Source organism: Caretta caretta, chromosome 7, assembly GCF_965140235.1.
Source record: "Caretta caretta isolate rCarCar2 chromosome 7, rCarCar1.hap1, whole genome shotgun sequence".
Lineage (NCBI taxonomy): Eukaryota > Metazoa > Chordata > Testudines > Cheloniidae > Caretta > Caretta caretta.
The window spans coordinates 69,054,364-69,072,603 of record NC_134212.1 but is presented as its reverse complement, the minus strand read 5'-3'; the positions used below and the strand labels follow the sequence as shown (position 1 = coordinate 69,072,603).

General features: G+C 42.0%; 1 protein-coding gene across 1 annotated transcript in view; it reads right to left on the bottom strand.

Moving 5' to 3' along the window:
* Positions 1-18,240, bottom strand: part of SFTPD (surfactant protein D) — a 207,619-nt gene that overhangs the window by 28,526 nt on the left and 160,853 nt on the right. Inside the window, exon 2 of the mRNA XM_075130797.1 lies at positions 4,469-4,567. The gene's annotated coding sequence lies outside the window, so the exon portion shown is untranslated. The remainder of the gene's footprint in view (positions 1-4,468; positions 4,568-18,240) is intronic.

The window sequence follows — 18,240 nt, the reverse complement described above, 5'->3', positions numbered from 1 at the left end:
TCATTCAGATCAATGAGCTTTGTCTCGATGATTTTCTGGCTCATCCCATTGCCTTTTGTTACCTTTTCGAATCTGTCAACAACCGTGGGATAGGACACATGCTGCTGCTTCGATTTAAGGCTGGCTAAATTAATTGACTTAACTGTGTGCAAAGATGACTGTATTTCGAGGGTAAGTAATTTTTAGGGTGTATAGGTGTTTATGTACGTGCATGCTTGGTTTTTAAATAGAAAATGCCTCGTATTTTTTATTACTAGTGTACATGACTTGGTTTCCCTGTTCAGTTTTGTATTGATTCCTGATGGAATGCATAGGTAAATCAAAAGGGACTGTTAAAGGACCAAACAGGAAAGGCATGATACACGCCTTCAAAGGAATTAAGATAACAATGGCTGGGCTATCAACGGGGGGGCAGAAGTGATCTATCTGGCATAAGCCAGGCTATGATGTTTTACCCATTTTAAGGCTCAGCCTAATGTCTAAATCCTTATAAAGGCTAGCCGGCAGAAAAAGGAGGGCGTTAAGTGAGTGGCCAGCCATGCTATTCAGTGTGGCAATGAAAAGAGCCATGCTCAGAAAAGAGATGACTCAGAAAGAGCCAACTCAGAGATGGGGAATCAGATGGACCTGCCTGAGCTATGGATAGAGAGGTTAAACTAGGTAAGGGAATGTTCATCTAGGACTCTTTTTTTTTATTAATAAAGTTGCTTTTGAATAAATGAGATGACATCACTAAAATGAGGAAGCAAAGATCTTCACTTCATGGGACCATAGTAACTACGTATCCACAGTAACATAGCTGAGTCCATGAAGATCTTGAAACAAGTTCATCATATCTCAGAGCGGGACAAACACAGAGATAAGGTGCTTTACCAACCACCAGGAAAGTAAGGCTTCAAGGCATCGTTGAAAGCTGCTTTAGATAGAATAGATTTCCTTCTGGAAATTCTGGGTAAATGGACTGGAGTCCCTTTATTTCAAGTACTATTCATGTTATGGCAACTTAGCATATTTCTAGAAATTCTTTCTGACCCCTCTATAATCAGTGGTATTATCACACCAGGGTCCCTATGAGCAGTGAAGCTTTCCCTTGACACTGTATGATCAACATTAGGTGCTAGCCTAAACAAAAGTGAATAAAAAAATGAAACAAGAAGCATTAATCCACCAAAAGTCTGTCAAACCACCAACCAGTATGTTATCTTGTTTTACTGGCCTTTGTCTGTCTCCCATTTCCCTTATCTCCTCCTCCAATTTTGTCTTCTCTGTCTTGTCTCTATTTAGATTGTAAAATCTTGGGGCAGGAATTTTGTCTGTCTGTAAAGTGCCATGGCATTTGTATAATGGGATTTAAATCCACAATGTGCCCAAACTCCCGTGGGCTATCAAGGGACATATGACCCACAAACTTCCAGAATTCCCCCCATTTCAATAACCTGAGAACAAGGCTATAAATAAGCATACTGTAGACCTGTAAATGGCTTTAAACAGAGATTAATGGAAATCTAGCATTTCCATTCTTACACTTGGGCTTGTCTACACTGGCGCTTTACAGTGCTGCAACTTGCTCACTCAAGGGTGTGAAAAACACCCCCTGGAGTGCAGCAAGTTTCAGTGCTGTAAAGCACCGTGTAGTGGTACCTATGCCTCTCGCAGAGGTGCTTTATTTAGAGCACTGGGAGAGAGCTCTGCCCTGACTACACGAGCCACCTTAAAGCACAGCCGTGGCAGCACTTTAGCATTGCCAGTGTAGAATAGCCCTTCTCTGCTGGAACTGTGTGGCACAGAATGGTCCTCTTTTGGCCTTTGACATAAGATACACCCGTGATCTGTATTCTCCGTCAGTTCCTCGTGATAGTTGTTTTTATTTAAGTCGGAAACGGTGTAGGTCTCAATTTCTCACAGCACTTGTAGTATTCTTCAGTTTTAGCCAGCTCAGGACACAGATTTCATCAAAATTGAGCATATCTATACTTTTACATCGCTAATGCAGCACAGTATGCAAAATGCGAGGCTATTGTAAATCAACAAGGTTATATAATTATTAAAGTTGCATGCCCACTTGCACTAACTGATTTTAACGTAAACCACAAGGACAGGGAGATTAAAATTCACATATTATTAACCGTTTTTCATTACAGGATTTGTCATTCCATTTGCCATCTGCATACATTTCTACAGAGTCTTCCACTCCAAAATGATTATTTGGTTCTCCTGCAGCCCAGTTTGAGTATCCTATTGCTTCACCACTTAGATGCTGAAATGTACCTCCTGTTTGTATATCGTTTATTCCAATAAATGTTTTTTGTTATGACGAACTACTATTTGTTGTATGGCGCTGTTCTCTGCAGAACTCCTTGGAGAAGCAAGCAGGCCACCAGCTTGGGAACATGTGGCTTTTGAGGTCTCAAAGTCACCTTCAGAGCCACTGGTTTTGAATGTTTTTTCATGGCACTACTTCCATTTATGAAAAACCAAGCTAGAAAAAACACAGAAGCACAGTACATCTAAGTTTATTTTTTCACACACTATTCTTTACGTTAGAATAACAGGTTCTAGGACCCTGGAGCAAGAGGCAGTTATTTTTGTTGATTCATTCTGTCAGACCAGCTGAGACTTATGTACACTAACCTAGAAGTTTAAAAGGGGAAGAATATGTTACTGGTACAGAGAAAACTATGGACAGAGGCAAAAGGTCTCAGGAAGACCCTATCACAACCAGGAAAAACTTAGGTTGAGGTTTATACTTTATTATTGTTACTTCAGTTAGCAATGAAGGCATAGGTGAGGAAGTTTTTATTATCCTAGAGAGCAGAGTGGGAATTGTACACAGTACCAGAGTTTGAATACAATTAACCACTGCTAGCTTAAAATATTGCCATATCACTATTGTAAGGCATGGTGTTTGGGAACATTACTGCAGTACTTTTTATGAGGCCAGGCCCATTGTCCTTGATAGGGCACAGTGAGAAGTCCTGTCATCATTCTATTATCTCAATTAGCATTTGCACCCCTTTTTACAGGTAAGAATCAAGGGATTGTTTCTGTTCCAGAGAAAGTAAATGGGAAATCAAGGGGCAGAATGAGGCCACACATGCTGTTGATGTCAGATAGTGGTTGTCTCCCACTGTTCTTTTTGGTCACAGGACAAATCAAATAACATTTCAGACACAAAATGGACCCTACCCAAACCACACTATTTCATCTTAAGTATACTTTGAATGGGATTCTTTTAGCACTTGATCCTACAGCTATTCTCAGAGGGACTTTCCTAATTACACGAAAGTGGAGACCTGCCAAGGCTAACAATACACATGAGAGGAGGGTTAGACCTGCACTGCCCATATTGTAGAATTGAGTTACTTTACTAAAACATCCAACAAGTACACAGAAGTTTGGAGAATGAATGAATAGCAAGAAGCCCAGATCAGACACCAGATATGAATCCTTTTTAACTCTGAAGAAGTAGCGATGTAGATCTGCATCTAAATTACTCCAAATTACTCTCACTGACTGGAATGAACAGCACTTCATTTGTCTTATCATTTTGGATTTTGCTGACAGGAGCTTTCAGGCCCTTCAGTTGCTCTTGCAAATCCCTTATTTCAGTTTTTAAAAGCTCACATTCTGAAGGAGAAAATAATAGTATTATTCTTATTGTGTCACATTAAAATATGGAAGGTTTTCTAAAAGCTTAAAAAAGCCAGAGAAGTGATCTCCAGAACTAGTAATGAATCACAAGTGTAACACCAAATAAACTGTTTTTGATTTCTTGGTTCCTCAAGAAGATTCAACAAGTTTAAAACTTAGGTGCTGAGGCCACAGGTCTACTGAAAGTAAAAGGGAAACTACCCATTGAGTGCAATTCTTAATAGCCCCTGCCGAAATGCTAGCTTTTCAATTCAACTGTAAAAGCTAAAAATTAGAAGCAGAAGACAACATAGTTAGGAAAATAAAGCCTTGGAAATTAGAACAAAGTTAATTAGCAAAGTTCTGAGGAGAGTTGTGAAGAACATGTGCACTCACTAGAAGCCCACTTGACTTTGGCAGTAGGTACAACTATCACGAACGAATTTCATGAACAAGAACTGAAATCATTTGTACAGCTGCTCCTGGTGAACCCTTGTAGGACTTCTTCCTTGTCTTCCAGCAGCACATCCTTCATCCCACAAACTCAGGGATCAGGTATCCACCACTGTGGTATTTGTCTCCTGTAGGATGCTACTCTTAGACGTTTGAGTTCATCAGAATAACCCTTCAAGCCTTGCTCACTTCCCTCCATTGCAAACCAGACTGTCTGGTTTCCCCAGTGCCCACCTCTGAGTATTTCTTCAACACTCAGAAAGAAGCAGCAAAGCCCAATTGGAACATTTATGAAATGAAAACCGTTAAAAAGTCTATAATAGCCTCTATATATGCACTCTTCGGCTTCTTCTTTACCCTCCCTCAAAATAAGTGCACTGCTTACCTCTGCCTCCACTGTCTCCCATTGGTCCTTCTGCACCTCTGTCTCCTTTTGGTCCAGGGGATCCATCCTTTCCTGGAAGACCTGGTATCCTTTTTAATCCTTGCAATCCAATGTGTTTATTCAGGGAAAAGGAAGAGACAAAAAAAAGCAAGTAAACAATTGAATTTGTAGGTGTTATAAGAGGTTGTGATTGCTGTCATAATTACAGATGGATCAAGAAAAAGACCATCATGAATTCTGGGAAAAGTTCAGATCCTGATCCAGGTTCAAACTTTATAGTAATTCAGTTTATTTAATCTAAGATATTATTAACAGAGGGAATGGGCCAGATCCTCACCTATGGGAAATTAATGGAGTTACGCTGATGTATGGCAGGTGAAGATATGGCCCAGGAATTTAATCAACGATATCCTTCTAATGAAAAAAAAAATCATGCCACCTTCCTGTCCCCAAGCACTTTTCTCTGTGGGCAAATATTAGTTCAAGCAAGTTTTCTGTTTACTTTACTTTTTGTTTAAACTACCATTAGCTCTCCGCTCAATTAGGCAAAACTACCAAATCGCACAAATCTGAGGGAGACTTCTCATCTGGGATTAATTGTATGAAAGCTCTCCTCTTGTGAAGGACTTTGCAGTATGTTTTAATGAGCCAGTCATGATCTGAATTCTTTTTAAAATGTCCATTATTCCAGTTGTCAAGGTGACAGCTGATCACTGAACTGAGCTGATCACCACCCAAGTGCCCCATCCTAGCCTGAGGTCACTGTACAGGAGTGTGCCTCACTTTCCCCTTCAAGGGACTTCTTAAATAAGCCCTGCACACACAGTCCAAAGGCAATTAAAACACTCCCTTTCTGGGGTCCAATTTATTTAGTCCTGACCTACATGCACCCTTCAGGCCCCAACCCCAGTTCAGTGTCTTTCTCCTCTGAGGTAGGGAGTCCCCAGCCCTCCTTCCTGGAGTTTTGTCCCAATTCAATGGCTCTTTCTATTTCTTCAATCAGGAGTTTGGCCCTCCAGGCCTCAACTCTTGTTCAATGTCCCTCTTCTCTTAGATAGGAAGTCCCCAGTCCTCCTTCCTAAAGCTGGGTCACAGTTCAATATTTCCCTGCAAGAGACAGTCTTGCTTCCTATAGCAGCTTCCTCACACCAGCTACAGTTTCTCAGGCTTTTGCTTTCTGAGCATTCCTCCACCCATCTCTGCAGCTTCCTGTCCTCTTCTTGGGGAATCACTTGACCCTTGCTCAGGTGTGTCTGTTTAGTAACTAGGGTTGGCTGGCTCTGGCACACAATGGGCTACATCACCCCATTACACCCAGTCTCAAAATACTTTAAGGCCCTCTGAACACTGGGAAATTGATCCGTTGCTGATGACTTTTGTCAGCAATGGTTTTCCTTAATTGGTGCTGAAAACATCGTTTCCAGCAGTGTTACAAAACCATTCTTGAATGGGACTTCAGGTCAGTTTCTACTGGGAACCCACTTACAATGTTATCTAAATTTGCAGAGATTAAATTCTTTCTTTGATTTCTTGATTAATATAGGGACAGTCTAGTTGATATGGGCCCCCCATCAGTAATGCAGACAGCTGTCTCCAGGCATTTATTAGATGCCTTTCATAGAATATCAGAGTTGGAAGGGACCTCAGGAGGCCATCTAGTCCAACCCCCTGCTCAAAGCAGGACCAATCCCCAAGTTTTGGCCCAGATCCCGAATGGGCCCCTCAAGGATTGAACTCACTACCCTAGGTTTAGCAGGCCAATGCTCAAACCACTGAGCTATCCCTCTGCCCTTCCCCCCCCCCCTACTTTCCAGCCCTAAAGTCAAGTTAAAACTCTTGACTGCAGATGTTTAGGAAAGACATTTCACACAGTAATATCATTGTGACGGATTGATGAGAAGCTATAATAAGATGAACAAACCTTATGGAATTAAGATAAACTTTACTGAATTAAGTTGAACCTTACTGAATTAGGGTTAACGTCTGTGGGGTTCATTGTATTAAACATGTAATTGTGTATATGTTATTGTGGTATTTTATGTACCTCCTCTACTGGGGGTGGGGGAGAGGCTAATATACTTCATCCGTTATCCACCCTTTAATGCCAATTTTCTGGGAAGAAATGGATATACTAGCTCAAACAATTTTCCAGGGGCCAACAGACAAATAAAGGATTTTTGGATAAATACCGTGGGGTTTAGTTCCTCCTTCATGATCCAGCAAACGGACAGGACTCTAGTCCACAGAGGGCCCCAATCCTTAGGGAAGGATTGGAAGACTCATAACAGTAGGTGCATGTCCTAAGCTGAAGCTCTGATGAATTTGTAACCACAAGGAAGCCCCTAGGGTGGGTATTGAAAGACTGCTCTTGCCTGAGCCCATGTGAGAGTTGGGATGAATTCTGATAAGCTTATCAGCATGTGTGCAAGTTCTTTCATTGTATTTAATATGTTTCAGCTGTAAACATCTCCTGGCATTAGGTGCCTATGCTGTAAGAAACTGGTGGTGGCAGACTTCCCAGGATTAAGCCCAGTGGTTAGGGTACTCACCTGGGACGTGGGAAAAGAGATTTGAACTAGGAACTGCCACCTTTCAGGAGATCGTCGAACCAAGTGAGCTATGGGACATTCCACTGTGGCTCTCTCACAGTCTCTCCTGTTAAAGCTCTTCACTGTGGATAAAGAATGTTAAAAAGTTACTGGAGCAGTGGGACTGGCCCCTGGATCTCCCACTCTAAAGTGAGAGCTCTATCCATCAGGCTATAGTGTCATTCATGCTTTCTCTTTCTGGCCCAGTGTTTCTGTATCCACAGTTGAACAACTTTAACAGGAGAAAGCCCCCACCCCATCAGAATATCCTCTGGCTCAATGGCTAAAACACTCACTGGGAGGTGGCAGATGCCATTTCAAATCCCTTTTCCTTTTCCAGTGGAGGGGAGACATGAACTGGTGATCTCCGACAGCACAGGTGAATACACTAACCACTGGGCTAAAAGTTATCAGAGTGGCCCTACCAAATTCACGGACCATTTTAGTAAATTTCACGATCATAGCATTTAAAAAATCTTGAATTTCACGGTTTCAGATATTGAAATCTTACATTTCACAGCATTGAAACAAAGCATGAATATGTATTTAAAATGGCAAAATATAAATATGTAAAGCCCTTAAGTTAACAAAAGCTGTGAAAAAAAGTTCTGGTTTCAAATGTCATTAATTGAATGGGAGCATGGAGTATCCTGAAACTGTGTCTTTCTTCATTCCGTCTCTGTGCTGAGAACACCTGTCCGTGTTTAGATGCAGCTCTTTCTCCATCCATGGAGTTTACTGGAATTGTCAGACAGTGCCGAGCTAGCCTTGTGAGGTGGGGGTCTTCTGCCTTCCACTGAAGATCAAGTTCACCATCAGCATGTGCATTTGTGTAGGGTCAAAAATATGCACTGCTTTTGGGAAGCCTGCTCCAGGCTGTTGAAACTTTTGAGCCATTTTTTCTGTATCGCTTGACTCTTCCCCATATCAGTAATATTGCTGAAGCTTCTTTGCCATGCAAGAAAACACCTGCTGAGCACTGGCATTTAACTCAGCATTGTCAGAGTGATTTTCGTTTGACTGTCAGTCCAGAACAGTACATCCATTACTTTGTTGTACGCTTGGTGGATTGTGACATGTGGAAACCAAGTGATTAAGTCGATCAGTCCTGTGGCATTCTTGGCAAGGAACTGAACTTCCTCACTCAGCTGAGCATCATTTAGAAGGGTTGAAAGGTCTGTTAAAATCTGCGTTTTCGGTGTCAGTGTGAGCTCTTCTGAGACAAACTCAGAGTAGTACTTCTGTTGAGCTGCATAGTATTGTACAGCCCAAAACCAGGAATTCCAATGAGTAATGACTCTGGGAGAAGTGCAATTTTTTTGTTCCCCTATTTCAGACATTTCAGTCACATTTGCAGTGTTCTGCCTATATCAAAGTTTGAGGCTAGGGCAGCGTTTAAAGATCGTTTTAATGTAGCTGACCAGTTTACCAACTTTACCAAGCTCGCATCTCCACAGCTCACTGACAAGAGAAATTATATATGCATTACATCTAATTTGGACAGTATTTGGCATTAGACCTTGCATAACAGACTTGAAAGATTTTGTCATGTAAGTTGCATTGTTGCTTATGAAAGCAGATACTTTGTCAAAGTCTGCACCATATTTTGAAATGGTTTTAATTATCATTGGAGAAATTATAGTGTAGTTAACAGCATCCAAGTGAATGCAGTCTGCAAACACTGTTGTTAGCTTTCCTGTCTATACATCTCCAACCTTGTCAGAAATAAAATCAAACAGACCATGCAGTACATAGTTGTCTTGTTCATCAGTGAACTCATCAGAAATAACTGCAAGAGACTCACATGAGTTGAAGATTTAATCACCAGCAAAAACCTTTGGAAGGTAGTCTTGTCATAGCTTATTTTTACTTGGGAAGCAATTGACATTTTGTACATTCCATTGACTGAATTCAGGCAGCTTTGAGTGGTTAAGTTTTTCCACGGTATATTAGCACTTGCAAATGTATCCACAAGTTCCATTGTAGCTAAATGGTGGGTCTTACTGCTCTCTGTCATCTTCTTAAAAAGAGATGAAATCATTTCCCAGCAATGCCCTTTTTCTTGTTCTATGGCTTTCCAAGTCTAAGTGGCGTTGAACTGTTGCCCATCAAGGGTGATCCAACAAGACACTGCAGCTTGTACAAAACACCATTGTCATGTAGAACTTGGCTTCCAAATTCTTTCACATGATCTGCTGCAGTTATGACTGTAGAGGTTTTTGATTTACTTTGAACACTCATTTTAAAACAATTCCACTTGTCTTATGGTAGGCGACCAATTGAGATCACTACAATACAAAACTGCCCCGGATGCTCATATCTACCAACTAGTGAGTTGAGCCCTGAGTGTTATTTGCTGCTGTAAAGTGTTAATCAATAAATCCTGTCAAGTTCATGGCCTTTCTTTTTTATATTGAAACAAGCTAATAATCACATCTGGGACCTGTAACGGTACATATAACTGCATTAGATTTTACTATAGGGTAAAAGTACACAAAACATCAGATTTCATGGTCCGTGTCGCATTTGGTAGTGCTCTAGTTATGAGGGACATCCTCCTCTCCCCAACTCCATTCTAGGTAAGCTTGCCTACAGTGGGCCGATCCTGTTGGAGAGGTCTGAGCACACCTAATGGATTGGGCAAAGGGATGCCTATGTTTCCATGGTTCATGCACCACACTGAGGCAGAGGCGTCCAGATGTCTGGCATGGGGCTGCATTGCACATGCTCAAAGGCAGAAACATAGATGGTAGGGAACTTCTACTGCAAAAATTTAGGTGCCAAGTGAGTTTAGAAACCTATAGGGTTTGGAGGCAGCTGAGAAGGGGTTTTGTGAATCTAGGTCCTGATTCTGAGATTTAGGTGCCTACAGCCTTTTGGGAATCTAAATTAGAGATTTTAAAATGGTGTACATGGCACACGATAAACTGACACAAATGTACTAAATATAGGCCTTCATAGGTACAAGACAATAGTACATGCCTACACTTGTTCAAATGGGCAATTAAAGACCTCAGCAAAGAGGTAGGTTTGGACCTGAATCTCTGGTAATTCAAGAAGTAGCAAGTCCTGGAAAAGTTAGACCTCCATTAAGCGTACCTGTCCCTGCTCTAGGAGAGTTCAGTCCATACAACTACAAGTAGGTAACATAGGGAGTCAAGCAATTTATCAACACACTGTGTCCCAGACCATACACAACTTCACAGATCATGAGCAATATGTTGAACTATACCTGGAAATGAGCAGAAGACTAATGCAGAGTTTTTAGGTCATTTCCTCATTTCCGTTTGGAAAAATACAGTTTTTAATTTCTTTTTTTTGTAGCTGTATCTATTTACAATAAGTACTTACGTAATTCTATCACTTTCTTACTTCTTTAATTTAGGCCTACTTAATGCATCACAAAATTCAGATCTAGATTTGGATTTCAAACAACATATAGTTTGAAAGTGTTGGGTTCTGGTTCAGCCCTTTATACGGATAGGAGCCATATGCAACATTCAGTCATAGATTCCAGTTCAGATTTCAAATTTCAGGGTCAACAAAATTTGGGACTGAATTCTAAAGAACCCCAAAGTTCAGGTGTGTTTGGATCAAGGATCCTTGCTCAAGTCCATCACGACACAATAATTTCATACAAAAATTCAACTCCTGGCACATGGTACTCTTAGCAAAAACACAAGCATATATTGTGCAAATTGGATAAACACAAGAGCTTTGCATATCATTTAAGATCATTTCCAGTTATGTGCAATAGTAGATATGTGTTTGTTGGGATATGTAAGGGTATGCTGAAATGGTATTAGGGAGTAGAAGCACGGACAGACACCGTTTCTGCCCATGATAAAGTGCTACCCCTCTCCCGTCCCGTCTGCTTGTTAAGGATTGATAAGCGTTGCAGTTGCATGAGGAATGTGGTTGTTTAAAGGATACCCTTTGTGCGAAGAGGTGTTATCTCCCCCCCTCCCTTCCTTTTCCAGCCACATAAACAAGTTCAGGGTCATGGCCCCTTCCTCCCTTTCCTGCAAACTGCTGATTAAGGGAATGCATGGCTGCAATTACTGCAAAGAAATGTATCTTCAAGGTAAAAATGTCTGTAGAATATGCTTAATGCTGTAAACAGGGGCGGGGATAATTATATTCAGTATATAGCTATTAATATTCATTGTATGGGCATTCGTTACTCAATAAGGGTATTGGGGGTGTTGTAGTAAATGTAGGTATTTACATATTAATTTAGATAAAAAGAGTGTGCTGTAACTAATACAGGGCCTACTCGACAATTAGGTCGAGGGGAACAAGTACCACAAAAAAGAAGCCCATCTACTCAATCTGCCTCTGGGTCCCCCAGCTCATTCTCTAACAGTGTTCTCTAGAAAGATTTTAACAAGCTAAACTTTATTTTAGTGGGAATTTAACGACAGACCATATATTTGAAGAGCTGTCACTTAAGATATGGATAAATTGTGTCATTTGATTTGTGAAAAAAACACAACATGCAAAGCTGTTCGTTCATCTCAGTGAGTTTGGTCTCTATTAACTTCTGGCTTAGTGCATTGCCTTTCAGAGTCTCTTGTAGCAACAAAGGATGGGCTTCATTGTGTTCCTTTGAAATATATCCAGTTAATATACTCCACTGTATGCAAACATTACTAAACAACTGAGTGGTTACTCAGTTTGCATTGTAAGTCTAACTATTTGTCAGGACTTATGTATAGGTTTGGGAAGGGTTATTTCATTTTGTTTGTTTTTATTTTAAGAGAGGGAAGGGTTGTTTGCCTAGATGCGGGGTTTTAGTGGGCACTTCTTCTCAGGTGCCACAATGCTCCTGTCTACTCTCCCCTCATCTCCCTCAAATCTGTCCACAGTCTCCCCTCTTCCTCTGCATTATTCACTGTTTATTATTTGTATTGTGGTAACTCCTAGGAGCCCCAGTCAAGCACCAGAACTTCAATGCGATAGGCACTGTACAAATGCAGAATAAAAACAGATAGGCCCTCCCTGTCCATCTAACATGAGCTCATTAATAATACTGATCCCAACTGTGGCAGAGAAAATTCAGTGACTTGTGCCTTATGAAGAGGAGAGCTTTGTTAAATATATAGATGCACTCTACCTGCTTTTAGAAATTCTAATGCATTGACAAATCCTGCCAGAAATATTTTACAGAAAGAAATATGGAGATAATCGTGTCTGATATTCCCTGATTTGAGAGATACTGAACACAGTTTTATCACATAGGCAATAGGTCCAAAAGGAATTCAGTTGTCTTGTTAAACAGTGTTTTGGATGACCAGTGCTTACAGACCTTGTTCTGTACAAAGTATCCTAAAGCACTTCACAAAATACCGGAAGTGCAGTGCTTGTGCAGGAGAATGTGACAGCCTTTGTGTGCTGAGCAAGAACGTTCTTGTGTAGCTTGTCTGAGCATGACTGATTGAAGAGGAAACGTCAGCCAGGACATTAAGACTGTGTCTGCCTCATTTGGGCCAGAACTGCACCTTTCAGTCAATGCTTTGAATTGGGGACAGTGCAGAATTCCTCCCAAAGAGTTTGATAGCACACAGGGAGGGCACACCAATTGCTTCTGCCCTTCAGAATGTGCAGCATACTACTAACCACCGTCTGTCACCCCCCCGTTGGGGCAATGTCTAGTCTCTCGGTGCTGCTTAGACACAGGGCCAATCCTGTCCCCATAAGTCACTTGAGATTTGCCTTTGGACCAGTGTCTGGTTCCAATTGTGGTATAATTAGATACATGTTATGAATCTGAATTTCTGTTCCATGGGAAATTCCAAAATTCTACCAAAAAAAGTGTTCTGTGTCAGAATGAAATGCAGAATATTCTAAATTTCCCACAGCAGCGAAAAATACTTTTTAAAATGTTTTGGAAATCATTGAAACCTTTCATTAGAAAAAATCTGAAATAAAATTGAGGCCAGGAGCCCAAGCTCAGGGCAGAGAAACTCTGAGGGGGTCAGAGCTGAGCTGGGAGCCTTGGCGCGTGGAAGCCTGATAGCCTCCATGTTTCCAGATGGTCGGCAGGGAGCCTAGAAGCCCTGAGAGCCCCTTCTCAAGCATTTTCTGATGAAAACCTGTTTCGTCACAACATTCCCACCAGCTCCACTCAACTCTTGTATTCTTTTGCCTTCTAATGATGCAAAGCTGGAGCTGGAAGTTGCTGGAATCCTCATTACATTTGTTTTTTTGTAAGTGTTTTTCCATAAGCAAAACAATGCACTTTTTAAAATCTCTTGCAGAGGTACAACCAGCAGTCCCATTCATAAGGCACAGTATATGCAGGGTATAATTTCTGCCTCATTGTAAGAAAATGCCTCCAATGTGTTTTGAGGTAGAAACCATAAGCTAAAGCCAACCGTTACACAACTAATTTCATGTAAAATGAAGGAGTAGTTTCCATTCCAAGCATATTGAAAGATTCAATCAAGTAAGCTTGCCAAGAACATGAAAACTTTCCCAGAACTGTCAGTAACCAAAGACTAAATCTATGCAAAAAGCAAAGCAAACTGTATAAAGGGAGGAATTCTGCTCCTGAGAGAGTTGAAAATCTAATTTTAAATGCTTCAAGATAACGTTCTTTTGGCATGAAAATGGAATTGGAAAATACCCCCTTTGCTGGGAATAACACTATCATTGCAGGTCAGAAGGAAAGTATAATATAAAGCAATTAAATTTCCCTGGCAAGGTTTGTCTGTTAGGAGTTGCTTTTGCGGATACAGAGGCATCCAAAACAATGTTTTCACACTACGGACCTCACCGTCAGAAGTGAAAGTGAGTTTGTGAAGGTTTAAAAAAATAAAAATCAAGGCATATAAATGGATCTTTCATTGAGTCATCATAAGGCTAGGTTTTGACAGAGATTAATTATCCTGACATATGATAAGATGTTCCCCTTATAAATAAATGTTCACACTCAAAATCTAGGGCCCACTTCTCCTCCCATCAAAATGATTAAGTTTTGTCATTGATTTAAATGAGAGGTGATAAATAAAATTTATCACAAGTGTTCACTTTATAATGTGGCTAAGTTGTCATATACCTGTGACTACCTCACCTGTATCTATCCAACTCTAATAGTTGTCCATCTCTAAAAGGATAATTAGTGAGGTAAGAAAGAGATCTTGGAGTCATCATGGATAGTTCTCTGAAAACATCTGCTCAATGCACAGTAAAATCAAGAATGGTGTGGAGAAAGTGAATAGGGAATTGTTATTTACCTCATCACATAACACAAGAACCAGGGACCCCCCAATGAACTTAATAGGCAGCAGGTTTAAAACAAACATAAGGAAGTATTTCTGCACCTAACACACAGCCAACCTGTGGAACTTATTGCCAGGGGATATTGTGAAGGCCAGAAGCATAACTGGGTTCAAAAAAGAATTAGGTAAGTTCATGGAGGATAGGTCCATCAGTGACTATTGGCTTAACTGGGCAGGGATGCAACACCATGTTTTGGGGTGTACCTAACCTCTGACTGCCAGAGGCTGGGACTGGATGACAGGATGGCTCACTAGATAATTGCCCTGTTCTGTTCATTCCCTACGAAGCATCTGGCACCAGCCACTGTTGGAAGAGAGGATACTGGGCACATAGACCACTGGTCTGGCCCAGTAGGGCCATTCTTATAACTATTTCTATAGATTCCAAGCCCCTATCTTTAAACAGCTTAATTGCATGTGTCTCCAAATGATAAGCCACAAAAAACCCCTTGCCAGATAAAAATCCCCCACCCACCCACCGCAAAGCAAACAAACAACAAAACACAGAAAAGAGACAATCCCTGCCCCGGAAGATGAACAATCTAAAGAAATGTAGAGTTAAGTTAAGAAATCAGCCTTAACTCTAACCATTTTTGCTTATCTCTTAGAAAAGTGGTTTCCCTTGATATTGTTAGAGTGCCAATCACCTTAGTGTCAGCTTATCTCCCAAAAGGACAAAGTGTGCACAGAGATATACTTTTCTCCCCGCTCCAGTTAACAAGGGATGTACTGTTTCCCCCTACTTCTTTCCCCCCCTTACACGGTTGCTTTTTTAATGTAAGAAGCAGTAATTCAGAATGAAGATAACTAAGCATCTAACGTGAATGCTTCTGAAGCACAATAAATATTTTATAAGGAACTCACTGAGGTAACTTTAGCCTTTTTAAGCAAAAAGATAAGGGATAATTTGGGCAGGAAACTGTCTTTTATTAACCCCTCAAAGAAAATCCATCGAATACCCTCATCCCCGTCAGCCAATAGCTCTAAACTGGAGACGAACAGTGAACACGGTCAGTGGCTCCTCACGTGTCCCTTTCTCCCTCAATGCTGAACAAATGATTACAAGACCACAGAGATGCTGTCAAAGACAACAAGAGCCTTGGAGGCTGATTAGAAGAATCTTCTTTGTTCCCCCAGGGAGACCTATGAGTAATCTCTGCCAAAATAATTCACTGATGTTGGCTACCAAAGCAATAACAAAGCCAACCGCTAGCTATGTGTAACACGGGGCCCATATGTGGTTCATTGCTCTATGTCAGCAACTCTTTTCAGGCCTGACAGGCTCACTGCACTTCACACACTGGTGTCATGATATTTCTTTAAAAGGTGACATAATATATTGTTTAAAATCTAACAAACTACTGGTCATTAACGTCACTGTGAAATGTTTGTAACAACTCTGTAGTTGAAATTACAGATCCTCTCTGTCCTGGAGACTGCAAACACATAAAGTAAACAGACAGGTTTCTTGTATATAAAAAGGAAAGAAAATATGGTGGCAGATGCCTTGTTCAAGAAAGAGGGCTCTGACCTGGGTCACCCAATGCTCTCGCTCCTGAAGCAAAAGGGGAGAGTGCCTTTTTTAGGAAGTGCAGTTCAGACAAGTGATGGGTTGTGTCACCATCTGCACTGTAACCCTGGGGCCTCACAATACCTTGCTATTGCTGCTCTCAATCAGCCTACCAGCGTGCAGGTCACACCCTGAGTGTCTGTGTGCTGGACAGCCCTTGTCCAGCAGCTCTGACCCCAACAGACTGTCTACAGCTCCACAGCCCTACCCTGGCTTCCACCAGACTTCGTTACAACCTGCAAGAGGATCATTTCATACTCCCAGTCCCAAATTTCCCCCAAACTGTGCGACTGTGGTGCCTGGCTGGACAACACTGAGAATGCCAACTCAGGGCAGACAGCAAGCATTGGGGCAGACAATTCCCAAGATTGGTGATTTATTCTATAGTTAGATTCAGCAAACTAGTAACAACTTCGGTAATACCACACTGGTTAACCAGAAGTCAAATACGGTCCCCCTTAGGCAATCCTGTCTTTGGCTCCCACGCAGACATTCAAGTCTACTATAGTGAGAGGTTATTGAAATCCTTATTCACCACACTTGAATGCAAGAAGACTAGACACATTGCCCATCAGGTCAATGAATATTTCAGATCTCACACAAATGCACGTTTTCAGCCAATCCTTAGTAACTAAATCTAAGTTTCATAGCAGAGACGGGGAGTCTACTGATTTTTAAAAGTCTTTCTGGAATCAATTTAAAAGGTTATAGTCCAGTAGAATTTGTTCAAATTCTTCCATGAGAACTTCTGGGTAAATCCAGAGTAAACCTAGAGACCTCAGTCTTGTGGCTTAGAGCTTTCCTGTCACAGTTTAAGCAGATCTGTGATAAAAAGGATCAGGCCTGAAGTTTCTTTTATGAAGCAAACGGGGTGCTGACAGATAATTCCACCACATGGGCTTTGATGAAAGTGAGCTGACAGTTTGAGCTCTATTTAATGGATCCGTTCTCAGACAAAACATTAAGCAATAGACATTCAGACTAGTAAAACAGTTCATTATATCAAATAATTAAGCTGAAGACAATGTAAGTAATATTATTTGCTGCAGTATCTTACATGTTTGATCTTTGAGTTAATAGAATACAGAATGAAGAATTAAAAGACAGGAACAGGATTTTAGCATCTATAAGATAAACAGATCACATTATTAAACTTCTAACAAGATATAAGTAAACATAGATAAAATACACTTAGCATCTACTCTTAAGTCTCTAACACTACAGGCAAACGTTAAAGATTCAAGTCTAGCTAAATGGCTTTGATAACTATATACAAGGAATGGCCCTGTTTACCATTTCAGTGCCTCCTGTTAAGTTGTTATGGGTCACTCACCAGTTTCCCAGTTTGTCAGTGTCACAGTTGGGACCACCCAGCAAGTAATAACCAAGATTGGTGGAAAAGGGTTGCCAGGCATCCCAGCTTTTGACCCAGTCGAAAAGGGACCCTGGAGGCTCCAGTCGGCACCACTGACCGGGCTGCTAAAAGTCTGGTCAGCAGTGCAGCACAGGGCCAAGGACTAAAGCAGGCTCCCTGCCTACCCTAGCTCCATGAAGCTCCTGGAAGTGGATGCCAGATCCTTGCAACCCTAGGTGCATGGGTGGCCAGGGAAGCTCTGTGCACTGTCCCCACCCTCAGTGCTGGCTCTCCAGCTCCCATTTGGCTGGAAACCACAACCAGTGGTGGCTGTGGGGGTGGTGCCTGCAGGCACAAAGACTGCATGTGTAGCCTCCCTTGCCACCCATTTGCCTAGGAGCTGCAGGGACCTGGTAGCCATTTCGTGGGAGCCGTGGTAAGTGCCACTGGGACCCTGCACCCCCCTCCCATGCCCCAACCCCCCCTGAACCTGTAATTTCTGGCTCCACCCAGACCCCGCACCCCCAGCCCATACCCTCCCCCCCATACTCCAACCCTCTGCCCCAGCCCGGAGCCCCCTCCTGCAACCCAAATCCCTCATCCCTGGCCCCACCCCAGAGCACACGCCCCCAGCCAGAGCCCTCACCTCCTCCCACACCCCAACCCCCTACCCCAGCCCGGTGAAAGTGAATGAGGATGGGAGAGAGTGGGGGGGGGGGAATGGAGTGAGCAGGGACAGGGCCTCAGAGAGGGGGCGGGGCAGAGGTGTTCGGTTGTGTGCCATTAGAAAGTTGGTAACCCTGTGGTGGAAGTCAGGGTGGGACTGTTGTGCTGTAGGCAGGCTGCTGGAGTCAGAGTTTCTGATCCAGCGCCGCACAGCGCAGACACTTGGTGTGACTTGCATGCTTGTCTGCTGCTGTCCAGGTTGTGAACCACAGCAGCAGGACATTTGAGGCACCAAGGGTACAGGGCAGGTG